This window comes from Elephas maximus, chromosome X (genome assembly GCF_024166365.1).
Source record: "Elephas maximus indicus isolate mEleMax1 chromosome X, mEleMax1 primary haplotype, whole genome shotgun sequence".
Classification (NCBI taxonomy): domain Eukaryota; kingdom Metazoa; phylum Chordata; class Mammalia; order Proboscidea; family Elephantidae; genus Elephas; species Elephas maximus.
Genome location: NC_064846.1, coordinates 149537160 through 149560785, shown reverse-complemented (window position 1 = coordinate 149560785; position 23626 = coordinate 149537160). Strand labels below are relative to the sequence as shown.

At 37.9% G+C, this 23626-nt stretch overlaps 1 protein-coding gene and 1 pseudogene across 1 annotated transcript in view; one reads left to right on the top strand and one right to left on the bottom strand.

Moving 5' to 3' along the window:
- Positions 1–23626, top strand: part of IL1RAPL1 (interleukin 1 receptor accessory protein like 1) — a 1405042-nt gene that overhangs the window by 22171 nt on the left and 1359245 nt on the right. The gene's annotated exons all lie outside the window — the stretch shown is intronic.
- LOC126068855 (elongation factor 1-alpha 1-like) overlaps positions 8739–23626 on the bottom strand; it is a 74476-nt pseudogene continuing 59588 nt past the window's right edge.

Sequence of the window (23626 nt, the reverse complement as noted above, 5' to 3'; positions counted from 1 at the left end):
TGAATAACATGATAAGAATAGGTCCTAACAGAGACATGAAAAAGGATTTACCACTCTCATGAATTTATTATCTTACTGTGAAAATGATTTAGCCTTATTTTTATTCTTGTTATTTTACCCACTGTATGAAAATTCAAAGTGTCCTTTAAAATAAATGGGGAAAATATTTCCGAAAATGAGATTTTTCACTTACATAGGATTTTTTTTTTTTTTTTGGCCAGTGCTACACAGTCAAGCTCTACTTGTGACCTTAACAATAATCTTTATCAGATGCTAAAGGTACTTTCTACCTTTCAGCTCTAGGTAGAATACTCATTCTAAAACATGCTATGCTTTTCACAAAGCTGAATGAAACATTATGACTCTTCCCTTGACAATCTGATGAACCTATACCATCTAGGAGAAAGAATAGTTATGTGTTCGTAATGAAAAATATCCAAAAATTTTATGTGCAACACTTTGGTGACATAAAGAGCTTGGTTAGAGTCCTGGCTCAGTCACCTGCTACCTGTATGTACTTGGACAGGTACCAGCTAAGTCTCTGTTTCTGTATAAAACAGGAATTATATTTCTTTTTTTATCACTTAAGCTTATTGAAAGGATTTGAGCTAAAATAAATATTGTACCCAGCGCTGATTTGGCACACTCAAGGCATTTGATAAAAATAGTTATTATTGTTAATATTATTATTAAGTTCTAAGTATTTTTCACGCTACTTTTAAATACGAATGTATACATGCAGAGAGGAACACCAGGAACTAAAAGCTGTACATGTAATCTGAATCTTTCATTTGGATAGTGGCTTCTATTTTGTATGGCTAAAAAAAAAAAAAAAAAGAAAGGTCATTTGAATAAGAATTCATCTGAGATTGTAGGGATTAACACTTTCATCAGCAACGACAAGCTGCTAATTAGCTCAGTGGCACTTATCCTTTTTGACTGGAAGGCTGTCCCTAGAAAATAGTGAAAGGGTGTGTGATGGGTTACCCACTAGGCATTGCGTTGGGCACTGGGAAGAGAAAAGTGAAAAGGCTCAGACCTGCTTTTTTGAAGTAACACTTTTCTTTACAAGATGGGGCCAGCATAGTGTTTTCCAACAAGTGATATTAGTGGGTGAACTATGTGTTCAGTTGGGGAAACACATTTCTGCCTGATAGAACCACATTTTGTCTTGGTACAAGCATACTGAAGTCTAAATAATAATCCTGTAATATGCAAATGGCCGTTGCTGCTAAGTTTAGCTATAAACTTGCAGGAGCATATGTTTCTCTTTCTGAAAAAAAAAAAAATACAGAATAGAGATTTTAACCTTCCCCCTACTCCCCCGCCGTTGCCATTGAGTCGATTCTGACTCATAGTGACCCTGTAAGGACAGAGTAGAACAGGGTTTCCAAGAAGTGGCTGATGGATTCAAACTGCCAACTTTTTGGTTAGCAGCCTGAGCTCTTAACTACTTCGCCACAAGGGCTCCAGGGTTCCCTTAGAGAATCACAAATATAAAGTGCTTTAGATTTTACAATAAAAGTGGTTGTTATCCCACCTCAGCAACTAGAATTCCAAATGATTATACTTTATACCTTTGGGATGAGGTTTATGCCAGGCATGAGTCTGTAAAACTTAACTGTTTTCAAGATGCTTGCTTCTGGGCTATCTCTCATGCCACTCAATTTCTCTTCCATCCAGGCTTTCCAAAGGAGTTGTTTATATTCTCTCTCTTCATTTCCCCAAATTCCCACTCACTCTTCAACCCATACTATTCTTGGATTTTGTTTCCTTCATTTCATGAAAGACTTCTTGCTGAGATCATCATGGCCTCCTTGTTGTTAAATCCAGTGAAAATTTTCCATTCTCATCCACACTTGATCTCCTAGCAGCACTGGGCACTTGACCATTCTCTTCTTCTTGAAACACTCTGTTCAGATAACTTCTGTGACAGAATATTCTAAATTTTCTCTCTTTCTTTTTAATCTCTGCTTCTGTTTGGGCATATTCTTCTACACCACAATCAATTATCTATTAGGCAATATCATTTGCTTTAGATGTGTGGCTTTAATCAAACCCGTTGAGTCAATTCCATCTCATAACAACCTTGTATTCTGCCCCTTTGGGTTTCCAAGGAGTGGCTGGTGGATTTGAACTGCCAACGTTTTGGTTAGCAGCCATAGCTCTTAACCACTTACATTAGTCAAGATGGCCAGATCGTGCTGCAGTAACCAACAACCCCGAATCTCAGTGAATTAAAACAATAAAGTTTATTTCTTATTCATGCTACATGTTCACAGTGGGTAAACTGGGAGCTCTGCATTACATTCTATGAGACCGAGGCTACTGGATCAACTCGTATCTGAAATGTTTCTGGTCTCCTCAAAGGAAAGAAAGCTCTAGAGTTTTCACACAAAATATTCCATGATCCCACATAGAAGTAACACATGCCACTCCCACGTAGAACTCATTGCACAAAACTAATCATGATTCCACCAAAATACCATCCTATCATGGACCTGGGTTACAGAGACCTGAAAATACTTGGTGACCACCACAGTTTGCTTTTTTGATTTTCAAATATTTGGCTGGACAACAAAAATAAACTCACAACTTCCTAAGAGAGACAATTCATATGTCCCATCCAAAAATCCAAAATCTCTAGATAAAGTGTGGCCTACCTAACATCCATATATGGCTCCTCAGGATTGAGAGACAATGATACATATAATTAATCGAGAGAAAGAGAAGAATGAGATGAAAAAGCAAGGACATATGGCAAATATAAGAATTATGTCTAGAAAAGAGCTTTATACTTGTAAGGTATATTATCTGCCTTCCAGACTATTTCTGGCAACTGATTTACTTAATATTTCCCCACTGCATAATTTACATCATAATCATTCTAGCTTCTGATATCGGTTTTATCAGTGACCATTAACCAGCCCACTAAGGGGGCATAATCTCACTTAAAGTACTAATTTTTATATCTCTCAGGCTAGAGTAGGTTATGCCGCAAGTAGCAAACAATTCCCAAATCCCAAAATTTCAGTTGCTTATAACAACAAAAAAAAGGTTTATTTCTTACTCAGACTACGTGCTACACTTCCCTTGTGGGTCAACTGGGGGCTCTGTTCCATGTTGTCCTTACTCTGGGACCTTCATTAATGGAATACTCATTATCAAGAATATTTCTAGTCATCGTGGCAGAAGAAAGAGAGCATTAGAGGGTCTTCCATGTGTAATTAAATGGTCTGTCCAAAAGTGACATGTTGGTTCTTCTCACAACTCATTGACCAGAGCTAGTCAATGACAGCACTTTGCTAGTCATTTGCCCGTTTGCTCTGAGATCCCTTCTCCACCCTTCTCAGCCTCCAGTTGTGAGGATTTTTGTTTTCTTTATGTTGAGGTGTAATCCATACTGAAGGCTGTGGTCTTTGATCTTCATCAGTAAGTGCTTCAAGTCCTCACTTTCAGCAAGCAAGGTTATGTCATCTTCATTTCACAGCCTGTTAATAAGTCTTCCTCCAATCCTAATGCTGCGTTCTTCTTCACATAGTCCAGCTTCTCAGATTATTTGCTCAGCATGTGGATTGAATAAGTATGGTGAAAGGATACAACCCTGATGCACACCTTTCCTGACTTTTAAACCAATGACAGTTCGAATGACTTCCTCTTGGTCTATGTGCAGGCTCCTCATGAGCACAATTAAGCATTTTGGAATTCCCATTCTCCAAAATGTTATCCATAATTTGTATGATCCACACAGTCGAATGCCTTTGCATAGTCAATAAAATGCAGGTAAACATCTTTCTGGTATTCTCTGCTTTCAGGCATAATCCATCTGATATCAGCAGTGATATGCTTTGTTCCACATCCTCTTCTGAATCTGACGTGAATTTCTGGCAGTTCCCTCTTCATTTACTGATGCAACTGCTTTTGAATGATCTTTAGCAAAATTTGACATGCACATGATATTATTTGATAATTTCTGCATTCGGTTGGATCATCTTTCTTTGGAATGGGTACAAATATGGATCTCTTCCAGTCAAGTGGCCAGGTAGCTGTCTTCCAAATTTCTTGGCATAGACAATTGAGTGCTTCCAGCCCCGCATCCATTTGTTGAAACATCTCGATTGATATTCCATCAATTCCTGGAGCCTTGTTTTTCGCTGATGCCTTCAGTGCAGCTTGGACCTCTTCCTTTAGTACCATCATTTTTTGATCATGTGCTACCTACTAAAATGGTTGACCCCCACGTGTCTGTCAGTTTGTCATACTGTGGGGGCTTTTGTGTTGCTGTGATGCTGGAAGCCATGCCACCGGTATTCAGATACCAGCAGGGTCATCCATGGAGGACAGGTTTCAGCTGAGCTTCCAGACTAAGACAGACTAGGAAGAAGGACCTGGCAGTCTACTTCTGAAATGCACTAGCCAGTGAAAACCTTATGAATAGCAGCGGAACATTGTCTGATATAGTGCTGGAAGATGAGCCCCCCAGGTTGGAAGGCACTCAAAAGATGACTGGGGAAGAGCTGCCTCCTCAGAGTAGAGTCGACCTTAATGAGGTGGATGGAGTAAAGCTTTCGGGACCTTCGTTTGCTGATGTGGCATGACTCAAAATGAGAAGAAACAGCTGCAAACATCCATTAATAATTGGAACCTGGAATATATGAAGTATGAATCTAGGAAAATTGGAAATCGTCAAAAATGAAATGGAATGCATAAACATCAATATCCTAGGCATTAGTAAGCTGAAATGGACTGGTAGTGGCCATTTTGAATTGGACAATCATATAGTCTACTATGCTGGGAATGACAACTCGAAGAGGAACGGTGTTGCATTCATCGTCAAAAAGAAAGTTTCAAGATCGATCCTGAAGTACAACACTGTCAGTGATAGGATAATATCCATACCCCTACAAGGAAGACCAGTTAATATGACTTTTATTCAAATTTATGCACCAACCACTAGGGCCAAAGATGAAGAAATAGAAGATATTTTTCAGCTGCTACAGTCTGAAATTGATCGAACATGCAATCAAGATGCATTGATAATTTACTGGCAATTGGAATGTGAAAGTTGGAAACAAAGGAGGTTCAGTAGTTGGAAAATATGGCCTTGGTGATAGAAACAAAGCTGAAGATCCAATGATAGAATTTTGCAAGACCAACGACTTCTTCATTGCAAATACCTTCTTTCACCAACATAAACAGCGACTATACATATGGACCTTGCCAGATGGAACACACAGAAATCAAATTGACTACATCTGTGGGAAGAGATGATGGAAAAGCTCAATATCATCAGTGAGAACAAGGCCAGGGGCTGACTGTGGAACAGACCATCAATTGCTCATATGCAAGTTCAAGCTGAAACTGAAGAAAATCAGAGCAAGTCCACGAGAGCCAAAATATGACCTTGAGTATATCCCACCTGCATTCAGAGACCATCTCAAGAATAGATTTGACACATTGAACACTAGTGACTGAAGACCAGACGAGTTGTGGAATGACATCAAGGACGTCATCCATGAAGAAAGCAAGAGGTCATTGAAAAGACAGGAAAGAAAGAAAAGACCAAGATGGATGTCAGAGGAGACTCTGAAACTTGCTCTTGAGCATCGAGCAGCTAAAGCAAAAGGAAGAATTGATGAAGTAAAAGAACTGAACAGAAGATTTCAAAGGGCCTCTTGAGAAGACAAAGTAATTATTATAATGACATGTGCAAAGAGCTGGAGATGGAAAACCAAAAGGGAAGAACACGCTCGGCGTTTCTCAAGCTGAAAGAACTGAAGAAAAAATTCAAGCCTCAAGTTGCAATAGTGAAGGATTCCATGGGGAAAATATTAAATGACTCAGGAAGCATCAAAAGAAGATGGAAGGAATATACAGAGTCATCATACCAAAAAGAATTAGTCGATATTCAACCATTTCAAGAGGTGGCATATGATCAGGAACTGATGGTACTGAAGGAAGAAGTCCGAGCTGCTCTGAAGTCATTGGAGAAAAGCAAGGCCCCAGGAATTGATGGAATATCAATTGAGATGTTTCAACAAGCAGATGCAGTGCTTGATGCAGTGCTCACTCGTCTATGCCAAGAAATATGGAAGACAGTTTCCTGGCCAACTGACTGGAAGAGATCCATATTTATGCCTATTCCCAAGAAAGGGTATCCAACCAAATGTGGAAATTATAGAACAATATCATTAATATCACACACAAGCAAAATTTTGTTGAAGATCATTAAAAAATGGCTGCAGCAGTGTATCGACAAGGAACTGCCAGAAATTCAGGCTGGTTTCAGAAGAGGACGTGGGACCAGGGATATCATTGCTGAGGTCAGATGGATCCTGGATGAAAGCAGAGAATACCAGAAGGATGTTTACCTGTGTTTTATTGACTATGCAAGGGCATTCGACTATGTGGATCATAACAAATTATGGATAACACTGTGAAGAATGGGAATTCTAGAACACTTAATTGTGCTCATGAGGAACCTTTACATAGATCAAAAGGCAGTTGTTCGGACAGAACAAGGGGTTACTGATTGGTTTCAAGTCAGGAAAGGTGTTCGTCAGGGTTGTATTCTTTCACCATACCTATTTAATCTGTATGCTGCACAAAGAATCTGAGAAGCTGGACTATATGAAGAAGAATGGGGCATCAGGATTGGAGGAAGACTCATTTACAACCTGCCTTATGCAGATGACACAACCTTGCCTGCGGAAAGTGAAGAGGACTTGAAGCACTTAGTGATGAAGATCAAAGACCACAGTCTTCAGTATGGATTGCACCTCAAGATAAAGAAAACAAAAAGCCTCACAACTGGACCCTTGAGCAACATCATGATAAACGGAGAAAAGATTGAAGTTGTCAAGGATTTCATTTTACTTGGATCCACAATCAACACTCATGGAAGTAGCAGTCAAGAAATCAAATGACGTCTTGCTTTGGGCAAATCTGCTGCAAAGGACCTCTTCAAAGTGTTGAACAGCAAAGATATCACCCTGAAGACTAAGGTGTGCCTGACCAAAGCCATGGTATTTTTAATCACATCATATGCATGTGAATGCTGGACAATGAGTAAGGAAGACCGAAGAAGAGTTGACGCCTTCGAATTGTGGTGTTGGTGAAGAATATTGAATATACCATGGACTGCCAAAAGAAAGAACAAATCTGTCTTGGAAGAAGAGCGGCCAGAATGCTCCTTAGAGGCAAGGATGGCGAAACTATGTCTTACATACTTTGGACATGTTGTCAGGAGAGATCAGTCCTGGAGAAGGACATCATGCTTGGCAGAGTACAGGGTCAGCGCAAAAGAGGAAGACCCTCAACGAGGTGGATTGACACAGTGGCTGCAACAATGAGCTCAAGCATAACAAGGATTGTAAGGATGGTGCAGGACAGGCAGTGTTTTGCTCTGTTGTGCATAGGGTCGCTATGAGTCGGAACCGACTTGACGGCACCTAACAACAACAACAAAATGGTTGAATGTGTAGCAATCATTTTTGGTACATAACTGTGTATTTCTTCCATCTTCTTTTGATGCTTCCAGTATCTTTTAGTATTTTCCCTGTAGAATCCTTCAATATTGCAACTTGAGGCTTGAAGTTTTTCTTCAGTCCTTTCAGCTTGAGAAATGTTCTTCCCTTTTGGATTTCTATCTCCAGGTCTTTGCACATTTCATTTTAATACTTTCTCCTCTCAAGCTGTCCTTTGAAATCTTTTATTCAGTTCTTTTACTTCATCATTTCTTTCTTTTGCTTTAGATACTCTAAGCTCAAGAGCAAGTTTCAGAGTCTCTTCTGACATCCATTTTGGTCTTTTCTTTCTTTCTTTCCTGTCTTTTTAAGGACCTCTTACTTTCTTCATGTATGATGTCCTTGATTTCATTCCACAACTCATCTGGTCTTTGGTCATTAGCATTCAGTTTGTCATATGCATTCTTGAGATGGTCTCTAAATTCAGGTAGGATATACTCAAAGTCGTATTTTGGCTCTCGTGGACTTGTTCTAATTTTCTTCAGCTTCGACTTGAACTTGCATAGGACCAATTGATGGTCTGTTCGACAGTCAGCCCCTGGCCTTGTTCTGACTGATGATATTGAGCTTTTCCATTGTCTTTTTCCACAGATGTAGCTGATTTTATTCCTGTGTGTTCCATTTGGCGAGGTCAACGTGTATAGTTGCCATTTACTTTGTTGAAAAAAATATTTGCAACGAAGAACCTGTTGGTCTTGCAAAATTCTATAACGCAATCTCTGGCATCATTTCTATCACCAAGGACATATTTTCCAACTACCAATTCTTCTTTGTTTCCAACTTTTGAATTCCAATCTTCAGTAATTATGAATGCATCCTGATTTTATGTTCAATCAATTTCAGACTGCGAAAGTTGGTAAAAATCTTCAATTCCTTTATCTTTGGCCTTAGTGGTTGGTGTGTGAATTTGAATAATAGTCATATTAACTGATCTTTCTTGTAGGCATATGGATATTATCCTATCAATGACAGTGTTGTACTTGAAATGTTCTTTTTGAGGATGAACACAATGCCATTCCTCTTCAATTTGTCATTCTTGGCATAGTAGACCATATGATTGTCTGATTCAAAATGGCCAATGCCAGTTCATTTCAGCTCATTAATTCATTCCTTTTTTTTTTTCCTCATTAAACATTTTTTTAATGGGTCTCAAAATTCTGTGAAAGATTTTTGGTCAAGTTGTTACCATTTAAAAAGTACTGATTTTAAAGACTAATAACTTAAGACTGCCACACACAAAAAAGAAACAAATGGTCCACAAAACATTCCTTTCCTTCTGAAGGTTTTATGATTCCTCGTTATCGTTAACCAGTCTTTTACTATTAAATTGTCAATTGAGACAAACCGTTCTGAGACCTTTCTTCCACCTCTGATTAAGACTGGGGTGGCAGGTATTGTGGACAATACTAATTTTGCCTTCTGAGCTTTCTGAGCAGAGTTGGTGACCTTGCCAGCTCCAGTAGCCTTTTTGTCCACTGCCTTGATGACACCCACAGCAACTGTCTGTCTCATATCATGAACAGCAAAATGACCCAGGCGAGTATACTCAGAGAAGCTCTTAACACACATGGGCTTGCCAGGAACCATGTCAATGATGGCAGCATCACCAGACTGCAAGAATTTGGGACCATCTTCTAGTTTCTTACCAGAATGGTGATTGATCTTCTCTTTGAGCTCAGTAAACTTGCAAGCAACGTGAGCTGTGTGACAATCATAGCCAGAACTGATTTGGGCTGGGTGTTTCAGGATGATCATCTGAGCAGCAAAGCCAACTGCTTCCATGCGTGGGTCATTTTTGCTGTCACCAGCCACATTGCCACGACAAACATCTTTGACAGAGACGTTCTTGACCTTGAAGCCTACATTGTCCCCAGGCAGAGCTTTGCTCAAAGCTTCATGGTGCATTTCAACAGACGTTACTGCAGTGGTGGCATTGACTGGAGCAAAGGTGACTACCATGCCTGGCTTGAGAACACCAGTCTCCAATTTGCCCACAGGGACAGTGGCAATACCACCAATTTTGTAGACATCCTGGAGAGGCAGATGTAGGGGCTTGTCAGTTGGATGAGTTGGTGTATGGATGCAATCCAGAGCTTCAAGCAGTATGGTTCCACTGGCACTTCCATCCTTATGGGTGACTTCCCATCCCTTGAACTGAGGCATGTTAGCACTTGGCTCCAGTATGTTGTCACCATTCCAACCAGAAATTGGCACAAATGCTACTGTGTCAGGGTTGTAGCCAATTTTCTTAACATAGGTGCTGACTTCCTTAACAATTTCCTCATATCTCTTCTGGCTGTAGGGTGGCTCAGTGGAATCCATTTTGTTAACACCAACAATTAGTTGTTTCATACCCAGTGTGTAAGCCAGAAGGGCATGCTCACGGATCTGCCCATTCTTGGAAATACCAGCTTCAAATTCACCAGCACCAGCAGCAACAATCAGGACAGCACAGCCTGTAATGTTCTCGTAATCGTGTTTTTGATGAAGTCTCTGTGTCCTGGGGCATCAATGATGGTTACATAATACTTGCTGGTCCCAAATGTCCACAGGGAGATATCAATGGTGATGCCTGGCTCATGTTTGGTTTTCAGTTTATCCAAGATCCAGGCATTCTTGAAGGAGGCCTTTCCCATCTTAGCAGCTTCCTTCTCAAATTTTTCAATGGTTCTTTTGTCGATCCCACCACATTTGTAGATCAGGTGACCAGTAGTGGTGGACTTTCCCGAATCTACGTGTCCATGATGATGATGTTGACATGGGTCTTTTCCTTTCCCGCATTGGCTTAGACTTTGTGATAGTTTTACCAACACCTGTGTCCTGGCAGCAAACTTGTTGCGAGAAAGCTCCATTTCATTTTTGACGACTTCCAGTTTTCCTAGATTCATACTTTGTACATTCCACGTTCCGATTATTAATGGATGTTTGCAGCTGTTTCTTCTCATCTTGAGTATTGCCGTATCAGCAAATGAAGTTTTCCAAGAGCTTGACAACACCCATGTCACCAAGGTTGACTCTACCTTGAGGTGGCAACTCTTTCCCAGTCGTATTTTGAATGCCTTCCAACCTGAGGGGCTCATCTTCTGGCACTATATCAGACAATGTTCCACTGGTATTCATAAGGTGTTCACTGGACAGTTTTTTCAGAAGTAGACTGCCAGGCCCTTTTTCCTAGTCTGTCTTAGTCTGGAATCTCTGCTAAAACCTGTCCACCATGGATGACGCTGCTGGTATTTGAAATATTGGTGGCAAAGCTTCCAGTGTCACAGCAATATGTAAAACACCACAGTACAACAAACAGACACCTGGTGTAGTTCATTACTAGTCTATAATTATTAAATCTGTAGAAATATTTTTTGTTGGTGCTGGTATTATTCAGACAGGGTATTTATTGCAATGGGCAGCCTGCCATAGCAGAGAGAGTGTGGGTTTTGGAATCAGAAAGAAGAGGTTTTGAGTCTCAGCGTTGCCACTTGCTTGCTGTGTGACTGGAATACTCCACTTACCTCTATGAACTCACTTTCATCCTTGGTAAAGTAAGAAGATGATATTAACTAGGTATTACAATATAGTAATTATATATGTAATTAAAGAATCTGGTGTATAGAAGCTACTCAATAAATAGTAGTGATTTTGGCCTTTGTTCAAAAATCATTTATTAATTATAGATTTTATTAAGGACTATTAAGCAGCATAGAGGATAGGAAAACCTGTACTATGAGTCTACTGTTCATATATAACATTTAAATCAGATAGTTAAACAAAGAATGGATAATAAGTGCAATGTACAATTTCGGAGGTTTAAAATACAGTTCATTTAGTAAATACTTTGTGAAAACAATGAATATGTATATAAAACCACACATATACATATGTGTGTGACCATATGTATTTCTATTTATGTCTATATATTCTTAGGTAGACATTTTGTAATTGCACCCATTGCTGTCATTTTTTTTTTCATTAACTTTTGTAGTGTGTAAAAGCTTTGTGGTTCAATTTTCTTTAAGTGTTTTCTATTCTCTGGAAAGATAATTCCGATGTAACGCCTTGCTCTCTTACTCCATGGAGGAAAAGTAAAGAAAAAGCATGCGCCTCATTAATGGTGCCCCTAACAATGTGTGTCTTTGTGGGGGTGAGAATTGATGTCATTTTTGGCAGCTACACAGCTGACACTGTTCTGTGACATTGCAACGTATCCCAGTACACGCCTGATAGGAAACCCTTTTCCAAGTGGTAAACAACCCTTCACAAGGCCACAAAGCAAGTTTTGCCATCCAAAAGGAAATCAACAGGACAGTTCTTTTCTCTCTCCTTCAAAAAAAAAAAAGTGTATATACTTTTAATGATGTGTTATTCTTTACTCCACCTGCAAATGTGCTGTCCATCCAAATCACCCGGGTTAAATTGTTGATTTTTAGAAATTGCTGTGATTATCTCATTATGCTTTTGTCATAAAATGACTCTTTCATGTAGCAATTAACTCAAGGGAATGTCATCTCAAGGCCCACATTGAATCCAGCATTTTGACAAAGCCCTGCTTTAGAATGTTAATAAAACACATTTTGCCCATTTGCAGGTATTTCAAGTATCAAATTGGATGAATCTTTTTAATTTTCTTCCACCGAATTGAGTTCAAGTGAATTTGATAGGATTATTAGGGTGGCTAGTGTCTGGAATAACAACGATGACTTACAGAAGGAACCAGCACGGCCAGTGTTATTGACTAAGAGTTGCCTCAGACCCCTCATTTGTCAGTAGGAAACCCTGCTCTGTGACCCAACTATTGAATCCTTCCCTGAACGCAGCACCCGCCTATTTTACTTTGTTCAAAGGCACTAAATGCATCTTTTCGATCAATATTCAATTATGCAAGGTAAGGAATGCTGGTTAAGTAACTGTGTCTACCTGCCCAGTAAATGCATTTGCAAAAAGAATGCCTCAGGGCCCCTGGGTTAGTTCATCTTTCCCACCTCTGGCTGAATACCTGCCCAGTTACACCTTTTGAATGTGGGCTGTTACCTTCCTGCAGAGATTCTTGTGTAATGGCACATTTCTTGCTTTTCCTCTAGAAGCACCTTTCTCAGCTCCATTTCTTGTAGTCTTTGACCCCTGTTACCTGGGGAACTAGAGAACATTCTTCCTTGCTGTACTTTGTTTTCCTGCCTTCTCATGTAAAAAATAAGCCACCGCCAATAAGTGGCTTTGTCTCAATCCTGCAGTATATGGCTTACATCATTCTTACTCTGTCCTTCCTTACGCTTTAGACCAGGTGAGTTTTGATCACGTTCCTTTTTTAGATGAGGTTGGCTAGGTGTTTTAATTTCATAAATTAAGCATCACTCTTGTTTGACTTAACATACTGACTTAACATATTAGCATATTACTCACTCTGGTCTGATCTGCCAGGCAGGCATGAGGTTGTTGCTTCCTAAGCTACCTTCTAATATGAAGATTTCACAGGTCAACACATAGGCAGTGTGAACTGGGGAGCTTTTAGCATATTAATTGGGCTCTGAAGAATTCACTACAGTTGATGAAAATCCTGCTTGTTATCTAAGATAAATGGAGAGTGCAGCTGTGCCTTTCTTAGGACAGCTCAAAACAACAAAGTGAAATGTTAACATAAGTTAAGCAATGAATAAATGGGTGGTTACTCATATTATGAGAGTTTTTAATTCCATTCCATTTAAATCCATTCATACCTTTGAAATGAATTCAAGGATACCACATCCTAGTTTCATTGGCAGATTCAGATTGTCTTACTGGCTAGGACGAGAAAGATAAGGAACTTTCTGACTGATTCGAAATTTCCCTCAAGAGCAAGTTTCCTTAGTTGCTGAAGCTCACATCTACTCTCCTGATTTTCCTAGCCTACTCTTCTGAGTTCTCTGGCTGTCTTGCTTCCTGGATCCTATTTTTGAGCTTCCTAGTTTGGTTTTTTAGTTTAGTTTAGTTTTGTTAATAATATTCCATGGCGATGTGGCATAGTTTATTCTGTCTTTACCCTATTTGTGATGTTGTTGTTAGGTGCTGTCAAGTTGGTTCTGACTCATTGAGACCCTGTGTACAACAGAAAGAAACATTGCCTGGTTCTGCGTCATCCTCACAATTGTTATGCTTGAGCCCATTGTTGCAGCCACTGTGTCAGTCCATCTCGTTGAGGGTCTTCCTCTTTTTTGTTGACCCTCTATTTTGCCAAGCATGATATCCTTCTCCAGGGAGTGGTCCCTCCTGATAACATGCCCAAAGTATGGCATCTTTGCTTTTAAGGAGCATTCTGGCTGTACTTCTTCCAAGATGGATTTGTTTGTTCTTCTGGCAGTACATGGTACATTCAATATTCTTTGCTAACACCATAATTCAAAGGCATCAATTCTTCTTCGGTCTTCCTCATTCATTGTCCAGCTTTCACATGCATATTTGTGGTAGGCACATTGATTCCAAGCTTTGGCACTCCTAGTGTAATTTTGTGTCTGTGGAATAGATTCCAAACTATGAGAAAACTTGGCTAAAGGATATGACTCTTTAAAAATTTTTAAATGTATTGCTTTCCAAAAGAGAAAAAAAGTAAAGGTATATCGCTTTCTGTTTCTACCATTAATTAAGTGTGGAAATTTCTCCTTACATCACTAGGGAGAGGTGTGAGAGACTTGCATAAATTTGTGCTGTGAGATAGTGGTAGAGTGCTGGTCAGTGTTACTTTGAATTTACCTGATGACATGTGCTGTTGAACTTCTTTTTATCAGTTTGTTGATTTTTTAGATTTTCTTTTTTGTAAATTATCCAATAAATCCTTTACCTGTTTTTGTTCTGTTGGGTTGTTTATTCCCGTGTTAATTTGTAAGTGCTCTTTAAGTATTATAGATATTTAAGCTTACCTGTCTTCTGCACTTGAAATGATTTTTCAAATCTGTCATTTATTGCCTTGAATTTACTTTATCTTTTTCCATTAAATAACATTTTAATGTTTTTGTACAGTAAATGCGTGTCTCTGTTTTCTGGATCTACAGTCTTATTTAAGAAGGCCTTTCTTGTCCCTTAGATTTTCTCTGTTGTTTTCTAGATTTTTTTTTTATAAGATATGCAATCTTTTAATATTTTGTCAGTCTTTGATACATCAGAATTTTAAAAACATGATTTAAAATGGAGGTAACTTTCCTCCAGATAGACAGACAGGTTGTGACAGAACCATTTAAAACACAATTCATCTTTTTTTTCCACAGAATCAAACTAAGGATGTTTACTAAAAGTTAGCCTTCATTTATAGATACAAAACCTCTCCATATAAATATTTGGTCAAGTTATCATTCATAGATTCAAGAAATATTATGTACCATCTGTTTTCCTAGAGTTCTGGAAGGAGCTTGTGTGGGGGGGGGAGTGGGGGCTGGCATTGTGAGATAGCCACTGCTTTTTAGGGATGTAAATTTCAATAACAAGGACACCAGAAATCACAAAAGGCTGAAGTCTGCTGATGACTCTGTCACTAAGTGTAACAGAAGAGTTCTGACACTCAATAGTCCTGGGGTTCAGTTTCCTTTTATGTAAAATGAGGAGATTGAATCCAGTGATCTCCGAAGTCTTTTCTAATCCTCAGACATGACAACAGGCTCTCCTTTCTCTTGCAATGCCCATCTATTCGAAGTTATCTTCTGCCAAAATGAACAAAAGCCCATAGCTTATCAAGAGAGAGAATGAATGAATATGAATGTGAGTAACTGGGTAGATGGAATTCAGCCAATCTGGATTAAAGGTGAAAGAGAATTGGTGATCAACCTCTGCATAGTCATAATTTTCTCATCTCTCACTAATTCAAGGCTCTGTGCTGTGTTTTTCTTGCTGTGACTGTTATCCCCTACTCTGAGATTTCTTGCTGTGACTGTTATCCCCTACTCTGAGATTTCTTGCTGACATCTTTCTTCTTTGAATTATGGTGATGGGACAGGGGTTTGAAAACTCATTTTAATGGAAAAGATGAATCACTTCATTGCTGAAAACAAATATCAACTTACATAGAAAACTGGACACCGTGACATTTTGCAAGTAAACAATTAAACATTCATCTCCCCTGAGCTCTCACCTTGACAGCTACAAGAGGTGTTCAAGCTGTAGTCACAATATATACAATATGTGTAAGTTAAGTGTTATAATTGCCATTCTTGATTTAGCAATAATTTACTAGAGTATTTGGGGTCGAATCACTTAGCCTTAATAAAGTTAATCAGCATGATTAGAATGATTCATTTTACTCCTTTTTCTGGCATTATGCACAAAAGCTATACAAAATTTTCTGTAATTTATAAAACAATATAAAAGATAATCTGCCTCTTTTAATGTCATGAATAAATATACAATCTTTTGCAGTTATGTATTCTTCATAATTTATATCTAGCATAGACATATATTTGAAACAAAGCCTTTGAGATCCTGGAAGAACTTCTTTGTCAATCAAAGCCATTGAAACATCATACAGATATAAGTTCAAGCTGATATTAATTTCATTTGTGGGAATCTCATATATTTGAATCTGGAAATCAGAAACTGAAGTGACCAATTAGATAAAGGCAGGTCTTCCCTGTCATGCAAAGCCATATAACATCCTGCAGAGATAAGTTCAAGTACCTAAGTTAAAGTTCATGAGAATCTCAGGATACAAAATCTCTGCTTACGATCTCTTATATTCAGTGAGTTTATCAGTTTTAAAGCATTAAACAAATTCTCTCAGGCAATCCATTTCACTTGCATTCTTATTGTCTGATATATCTTTAGTACAAACCACTGAATCATTCTCCCATCTAATTCAGCCATTATTCATAAATCCATAGGCAGCAGATGGTCTATGTAAGATCATGTGATCCCTTGAGTCAGAGAATGAATTTCTATTTGGGTTCCATTAGAAATTACCTACCTCACAGCTATTGAAACCTAACGTGGTAGTATTTCCTGTATTCTACTTAATCTTTCAACAGAGAATGCTTTTTGTTTCCCTGGTTGTATAAATTAAACCTTCAGCACACTCAGCAGAGTGCTATATACAAAGTTTGTGTTCAGTAGATGTGTCTGCAGCCATTTTAAATTTGAGTATTAGGTTTTCTAAGTTTCACCAAAATAAGGGGTTGTTTCTAAGTTGTTACCACAGTAAGAGCATATCTACACAGTAGCAAAAACATTTTGAAACTGGATAAACTGATACATATGGATGTGGGTGATATTTCTTGAAAGCATAACTGGATTGGATCAGACAGACATTTCAGCCAAACATTTTCTTTGAACTGGATCCTCTCTACTGCAGCAAAGGAGGACTCCAGCCAACAAAGTTAATTACTGCCAGATTAAGATGGTCTCAGCAGGTGGTTGGTTCAGACTCTTCCCTCTGTTTGTCAAAAGCATCATGGTTGGAGAAGGGCTTGAGTAGTCTTGTCTTACTGACAGCTGTCAGCTGTTAATGGGCCATATGCAATGATGGGTAAAGTTGCCATCAAGTGTTGATGAACCATATGTAAATGGTGAACAGAGAGACAGACAGATGAATGCTTAGAAGCCAACAAAAGAACTTCAGTGCTGGACTGAGAGTCAGAACCTTAAAATAATTTTAAGACAAAGTAGTTAAAAACAGGTTGCTAAAACTATGTTGCAATTATCATAAAGTTTTATCCACTACCCTTTGTCACTCAGTCTAGTGTCTAAAACAGATATGACCAATGGAAACTGTTTTCTTAGATATTAAAACACCTGACATGGTAGACTATATACTCCAAGGAGCCTTGATTTTCCAATTTCATTAATAAAAGGATAATTAATAATATCAGATTAATTGCTAAGCCCGACTATTTTGAAAAATTAAGTGTTATTTAAGGGAAAGACAGGTTTCTGTATCTAGTTGCATAGGTGGAAGAAATTAGATATGAAATGAAGAGTTTGGAGAGACTTCTTTTTGTAAAGACTATTTGAATATGGAATGCCCGTTATTACCTGAAGAGACTATAGTGTTTTATAAGCTGGAATAGGGAAGAAGTAGCTTCTTGAGAGGTGATTAAAGCTTATATCCAAAGTATATAGTTTTAAGTAATATTGTAATTATAATTATCAATGTAGCCAGGCAGTTTGCATATGTTACTCATTTCATCCTCACAATATTCTTATGAAGTAGGTATGATCACTATCCTTCTTTCATAGTTGAGGAAACTGAATCCCACAGCAATTAAGTAATTTGCCTAAGGTTACATGCACAGTTGAGATTTTAACTCAACAGTCTGGCTTTAAAACCTCTACTCCTAAGCTATACACCAAACCAGATACGGTTAATTTAAAAGTGAATCGATCATGACCAATTTAGGCCCAATTTCCAGTTGTTGATCCAGCTATCCAAGTGACATCCGTGGGACATGATAAATGTTTCAAAGTCTTTATTTAATATAAGAATGAATAAATGAATGTGTTAAATTTATGTAAAAGGGACATATTCTTTTTCTGCCATGATACTGATGAGAGATTACTTTTAATATCTTCAAAATGTGAGCCATTACAAGAATGCTGCAAGGCAGCTTTGGAAAATCCACAAAGCAAAAATGTTTAACACCTTGACCTCCTAAGAAACTTGCTCTATAAATGAATTTTATTGAGTCTGATTCCAGTTTTGGAAATAAAACATGTAGAAACCTAAAGAGAAAAGAACTTGGGTTTATACAGGAGTGACAAATTCTGATGCTTGGCCTGTGTCTTGCACACTCCCCCTGTGGGAAGAGATTCAGCACCCAACTGTTTCTTCCCTAAGCCATATCTGTATCTTTCAGGACTGGAACCACTTATCAAAGTCCAGTGATCTCACTGAGTTACTTTTCTATAGAAAAAATCTTACAGCAAAAATGTGGAGGAGAAGTTTACGTAAAAAGAGTTAGAAAGGGGAGATAATTAAAGGAAATAATGAAACGAAATGAAGATACAATTAATAGCATGTGTTAGACATCAAACACTTTTAGGTCAATAAAATAAAATAGGGCATATTTATCTTTAAACAACCACACCAGAATTTTTTTTGCCTGTAGAAAACAAAACAAAACAACCAAACAAAAAACCCAACCAAATCTGCTGCCGTCAAATTGATTCCGACTCATGGTGATCTCACATGTTACAGAGCAGAGCTGCTCTATAGGTTTTTCTTGACTATAATCTTTAGGGAAGCAGATTGCTAGACCTGGTGGGTCCAAACCTCCAACCTTTAGGTTAGTAGTCCAGCACAAACCATTTGCAGCACTTAGGGACCCATTCTGCCTGTATTAAGGGAGATCGATGGGCCCTGATATCTGATGTTGAAATGATGCTTATGAAAGAAAACCTTGGATTGAGAGTTTGGGGACTGTGATGCTGGCTTTGCTTTTACTGCAGTAAGTTGTTTTGTGGTACTTGACAAGTCATGTAAAAAATTGGCCTTTGGTCATTCCTTTATTGTAACAGTGGTTTGGATTCTTAAGATCACTGTTTTTTTTTGTTTAGTTGTTATTTATTTTTAATGTCCTAAAATCCTATGATTCAGGGCCAATGAGATCTTCTAATATTTAGTTATTAACTCATTTAAAAAATATTGTGGGAAGATACATATAGCAAGAATTTTGCCATTTTAACTATTTTTAAGTGTACAATTCAGAGATATTAATTCCATTCACCATACTGGGCTACCATCACCACTATCCATTTCCAAAAGTTTTACATTATCCCACACAGAAACTCAGTACCCCTTCAGCAATAACTGCCATTCCTTCCTCCCTCCAGGCCCTGGTCACCACTAATAAACTTCTGTCTCTATGCATTTGCCTAACCTAGACATTTTACTTATCTCATTTTACGCAAAGACTAACTTAATAAATTATACATAATAGAAAGTAAAATGCAATTTTTAAAAATTTGGGGCAATTGAAAAAAATTGTTAATGTTTATTATAAAGGTACTTCTCAAGGTTATTATGGCAGAATTGCACAGATGGAAGTGCTCTAATTAGTACTTTACACTTTAAGAACACTTACAACTGACAGGTTTTCAAAAGGAAGAAGCTCCAATACATCAAGAAACCAATGGCCTTTTCAAGTAATCATTTCCACGGTAGCGTTAACAAAAGAAATATATTTCAAATATGGTAATCTCATCACACAGTTTTTAGAGTTTTGTTGCCTCACTAAGTCACTGTTAGTGAAAAAATAAAGTCAGAGTTCTTTTAACTTGCTGCTGAAATGTGTTGGATTTTAGCAGGGTTTTTTTTTTTTTTTTTTTGCTAATTTTCCTGTTTTTATTATTAACAAAAATAAGGTCATTATAGGCATGCCATTCAACGATTTAATGGCATTCCACACAATTCCATTTTATGCTAAACTTCCATATTTATTCTACAGTTTTACTTCCCTATTGTGATTTTCTTTCCTGAAATGAAGACTGTACCCTTATACAACCAAAATGATGTAGACAATATTCTAGCTAATGATTGAGACTCAAAGCAACTATTTACTTGATCTGAATTATCTTGATAACCTTAGTTTTTATCATCATAATACTGCCCAAGATCATACTGCTAGTCAGCTGTAGAATTCAGCCTGGAGTTTCCTTCTTTTTGCCCAGTTCTCTTGCCCCTGTATCAGACAAGCTGAATTTGGAATACATGTACACAGTTTCGTTGGTTAACTTTTTAATGAAGCATGATGATGGAGCTCTTTTGAGAGCAAGCTAGGGAGTTACACTTTCTAGCTGTGTGCCATTGGGAAAGTTACCAGATTTAAGGCACAGTTCCCTCAGTAGGATTAATGATAGTGCCTGCCTCATAAAGTTGATGTGAATATTTCAGGAGGTAAACAATGTAAAAATGGTTAATTCACTGTCTGGCATGTAATAAATTTTTAATAAATGTTACTCATGATGTTGATGGTTATGTTGATGCTGCTGATGATGGATGTCTATATATGGATCTGGAGCCCTGGTGGCATAGTGGTTAAGAGCCTGGCTGCTAACCAAAAGGCTGGCAGTTCAATCCACCAGCCGCTCCTTGGAAACCCGATGGAGCAGTTCTAATGGAAATCAGTGTTGGTGATATTTAAGTGCTTAAACCTATTACCCAAATTTAACAACTGGTTATGTGTGCAACATTCATCTGAAAGTCATATATTTCAACTGGGCTTCATTATCACCTGGCCTAGAGTGAATTTTCAAATATGCTAATTAGGTCATGTCACTTTAAAGTTTCAAATACTATTCTGAAGGAACATGAAGAGATTTGGAAAACAAAGAGGAAAAAGAAAAAGGAACCGTGATTGCTAAAGTTTCTTTAATTGGGTGGGAAAAAAATAAATGGCAGAAAATAGAAGGGGGTATAATTAGATATGTAATCCTCTGAAGGAAAAGAAGTGTACGAGTAATATTACCTTCCATAGCTTAATAGTTTGGAGAAGGTTTGGAGCCATCTCAAGGTATAAGTAAGTGAGGGTTAAGTAATATGCAAGAATCTGTATACATGGGATATTTGACACCACAATAATTTTAACTTTGGTCTTGTCTATTGTTTCATGGAAGGAAACAGTTGTTTTTTGGATACCCAATTATAGACCTCATTTCCCCACTTCTACTCTCAGGCAAGGGTCACCACTAAGGGTCTCTGAAACGTGGGAACTTGTTGTTGTGTTGTTAGGTGCCATTGAGCCAGAGTGGGTGTAAAAAGATGTGATAGGAGGTTATTACAATTCTTTTTGAATTTGCCTAGAATTGTGACATGGTAATTAGAGGGAAATTGACAAATCCAGGATATATTTTAATGACAGAACCAATGGGACTAGCTGATGGATTTTTCTGTTTATAATGCAATAGAATTACCCTGATTATATTTGATAAATCGAACTACAATGCCAGTGACAAATTTGGATCAGTGATAGGGAAATTAAGTGTTGTTGAATGGGATTTTTCATCATACAAAAAATAACAAACAAAAAAGTGCAGTCAACCTTAAAAACACTGAAAATTGTTCATGAACCCCCTTCAAAATGTCTACAAGAGTTTCCATTAAACTTACAAGCATTCTTTAATTAAATAGGCTTTTCTTTGAAGACAAATTATTATATTTTGAAAAAAGAATTATTATTCAATTATATTTTCCCATTTTAAAAGACATTATTAGATAAAGAATGGGTGAAGAAAGCACTATAATAAAAAAAATAGATACGTGAAAAAGGCACTATAATAGATACTGATACAAATATGAACAATATACATTCCTTGTACTCAAGGATCTCATATTCCAGTGGGGTAGTCAACATATAAACAATACAAGTATTCCAAGGTATCTCAGAGGGCAGAGATAATTGCCCATGGGGTCCTGGTCAAGGACTCCTTTACAGAAATAGGAATTTTTATGAAAAAAGAGTCCCTTCTCTGGTCTTTTTTTTCCTCCGGTCTATTCCCTTAATGGAAAACTGTGTTTGTGATATTTAAGTGTTTAACTCTATTACCCATATTTAACAACCGGTTATGTGTGCAACATTTATCTGAAAGTCATACATTTCAACTGGGCTTCATTAACACCTGGCCTAGAGTGAATTTTCAAATATGCTAATTAAGTCACGTCACTTTAAATGTTCAAATACCTCAAAACTGTTTACAATGGCCTCTGTGCTTTTCAGGATTTGTCCGCCGCCTACACAGCAAGCCCTATCTCAACTTTTTCATCATTTCATTCATTTTTTCACCAAGACTCAACTAGCTGTAGCTCCTGGATCATTCTAATCTGCCCCATGCCTCAGTGCATTGGTCCACAGTGGGACTCTTTCATTACCTGATGTAGGTTAATTTTTTTTCAGAAGGGCTAAAGACTTTCCCTCTATATCATGCATCCTTTAAGTTCCTATGTATGTCAAGTTCTCTGTTATAAATTAAGTGGTTTTGAATCATGCACCATATTTACAAAAGTGGCACTAATTTTGGGGGCCATGTGTCTGAGACATGATTGATAAAGAGTCTCTTCATAAAATAATTTGGTCATCCAACAAATATTTATTTATTAAGTGTTATGTTTGTGCTAGGCACTGTGCTGGCCTCTAAGTACACAATGGTGAACAAAACAGATCCTGCAAAGTCCAATGGGGAAGATGAGCATTCATTAAATAATTCCGCAAATACATAGTGTAGAAGATGCTGTTAGTGTCTATCCACATGCCTTTGGCACTCTATGCAGCAAAGGCTATGAATCTCTGCCTTAGGGCTTTTGTTTCTAGCAATGACAGCATACTTGTCCCATTCACAAGGTGACCTGTATTTACCCCTGGGGTCAGCCCTCAAACAATGATGGATGTGGCATAGTGAATAAATACTTCAGCTTCCTTGTCCCTCATTTCGAATAGCACTGAGATGTATTTCATACTGTTTCCCAGAGTTCCCTGGAGGGATTAAACTCCAATTACCCATGGTGGTAATAGCACACCCTTGATTAATTTCCTTTCTTTCCCGGTCTGACTTCCAATCTCAAACTGTGTTTCCTGGGGTCTCCTCTCAAATTAACTACTTGTGCTTAGATCCTTGTCTCAGGGTGTGTTCTAGGGAAACCCAAATTAAGACACATGGTAACATATTTTGATAAGTTCTATGAAATGAAAGTAAAATTTGCTATAAAAATTTGTAACAGGAAGTCCAGTCGAGTTGAACGAAGTCTACTCTGAAAAAGAGTCTTTTGAAATTTGAGTTGGTGTTAGTTAGGGGACGACATCCCAGGCTGAAGGAAACAGCAATGCAAAGACCCTGCAGTAGGAGAGAACATGACAGTTTTCAAGAGACTTGCTGTACTACAGAGAGTAAAAAAAATTGGCAACAGTTGAGACTGGACAGGGTCCAGCTCATATATGGCCTTGTAGACCATATTGAAAACTTTGGTCTTTATTTCAAGAGAAACCGAAAGCCTCAAAATGCTTTTGAGCAAAGGAGACACGTGGTCAGGTTTACCTTTTTAAAACCACCCTGGAGAACAGATTGGAGTGGGACAAAAAAAGTTATACTCAAAGAGTCAATTGCAATGGTACGGATGAGAGATGATGGTAGCTTGACTAGGATTTCTTAACCTAGGCACTGACATTTTG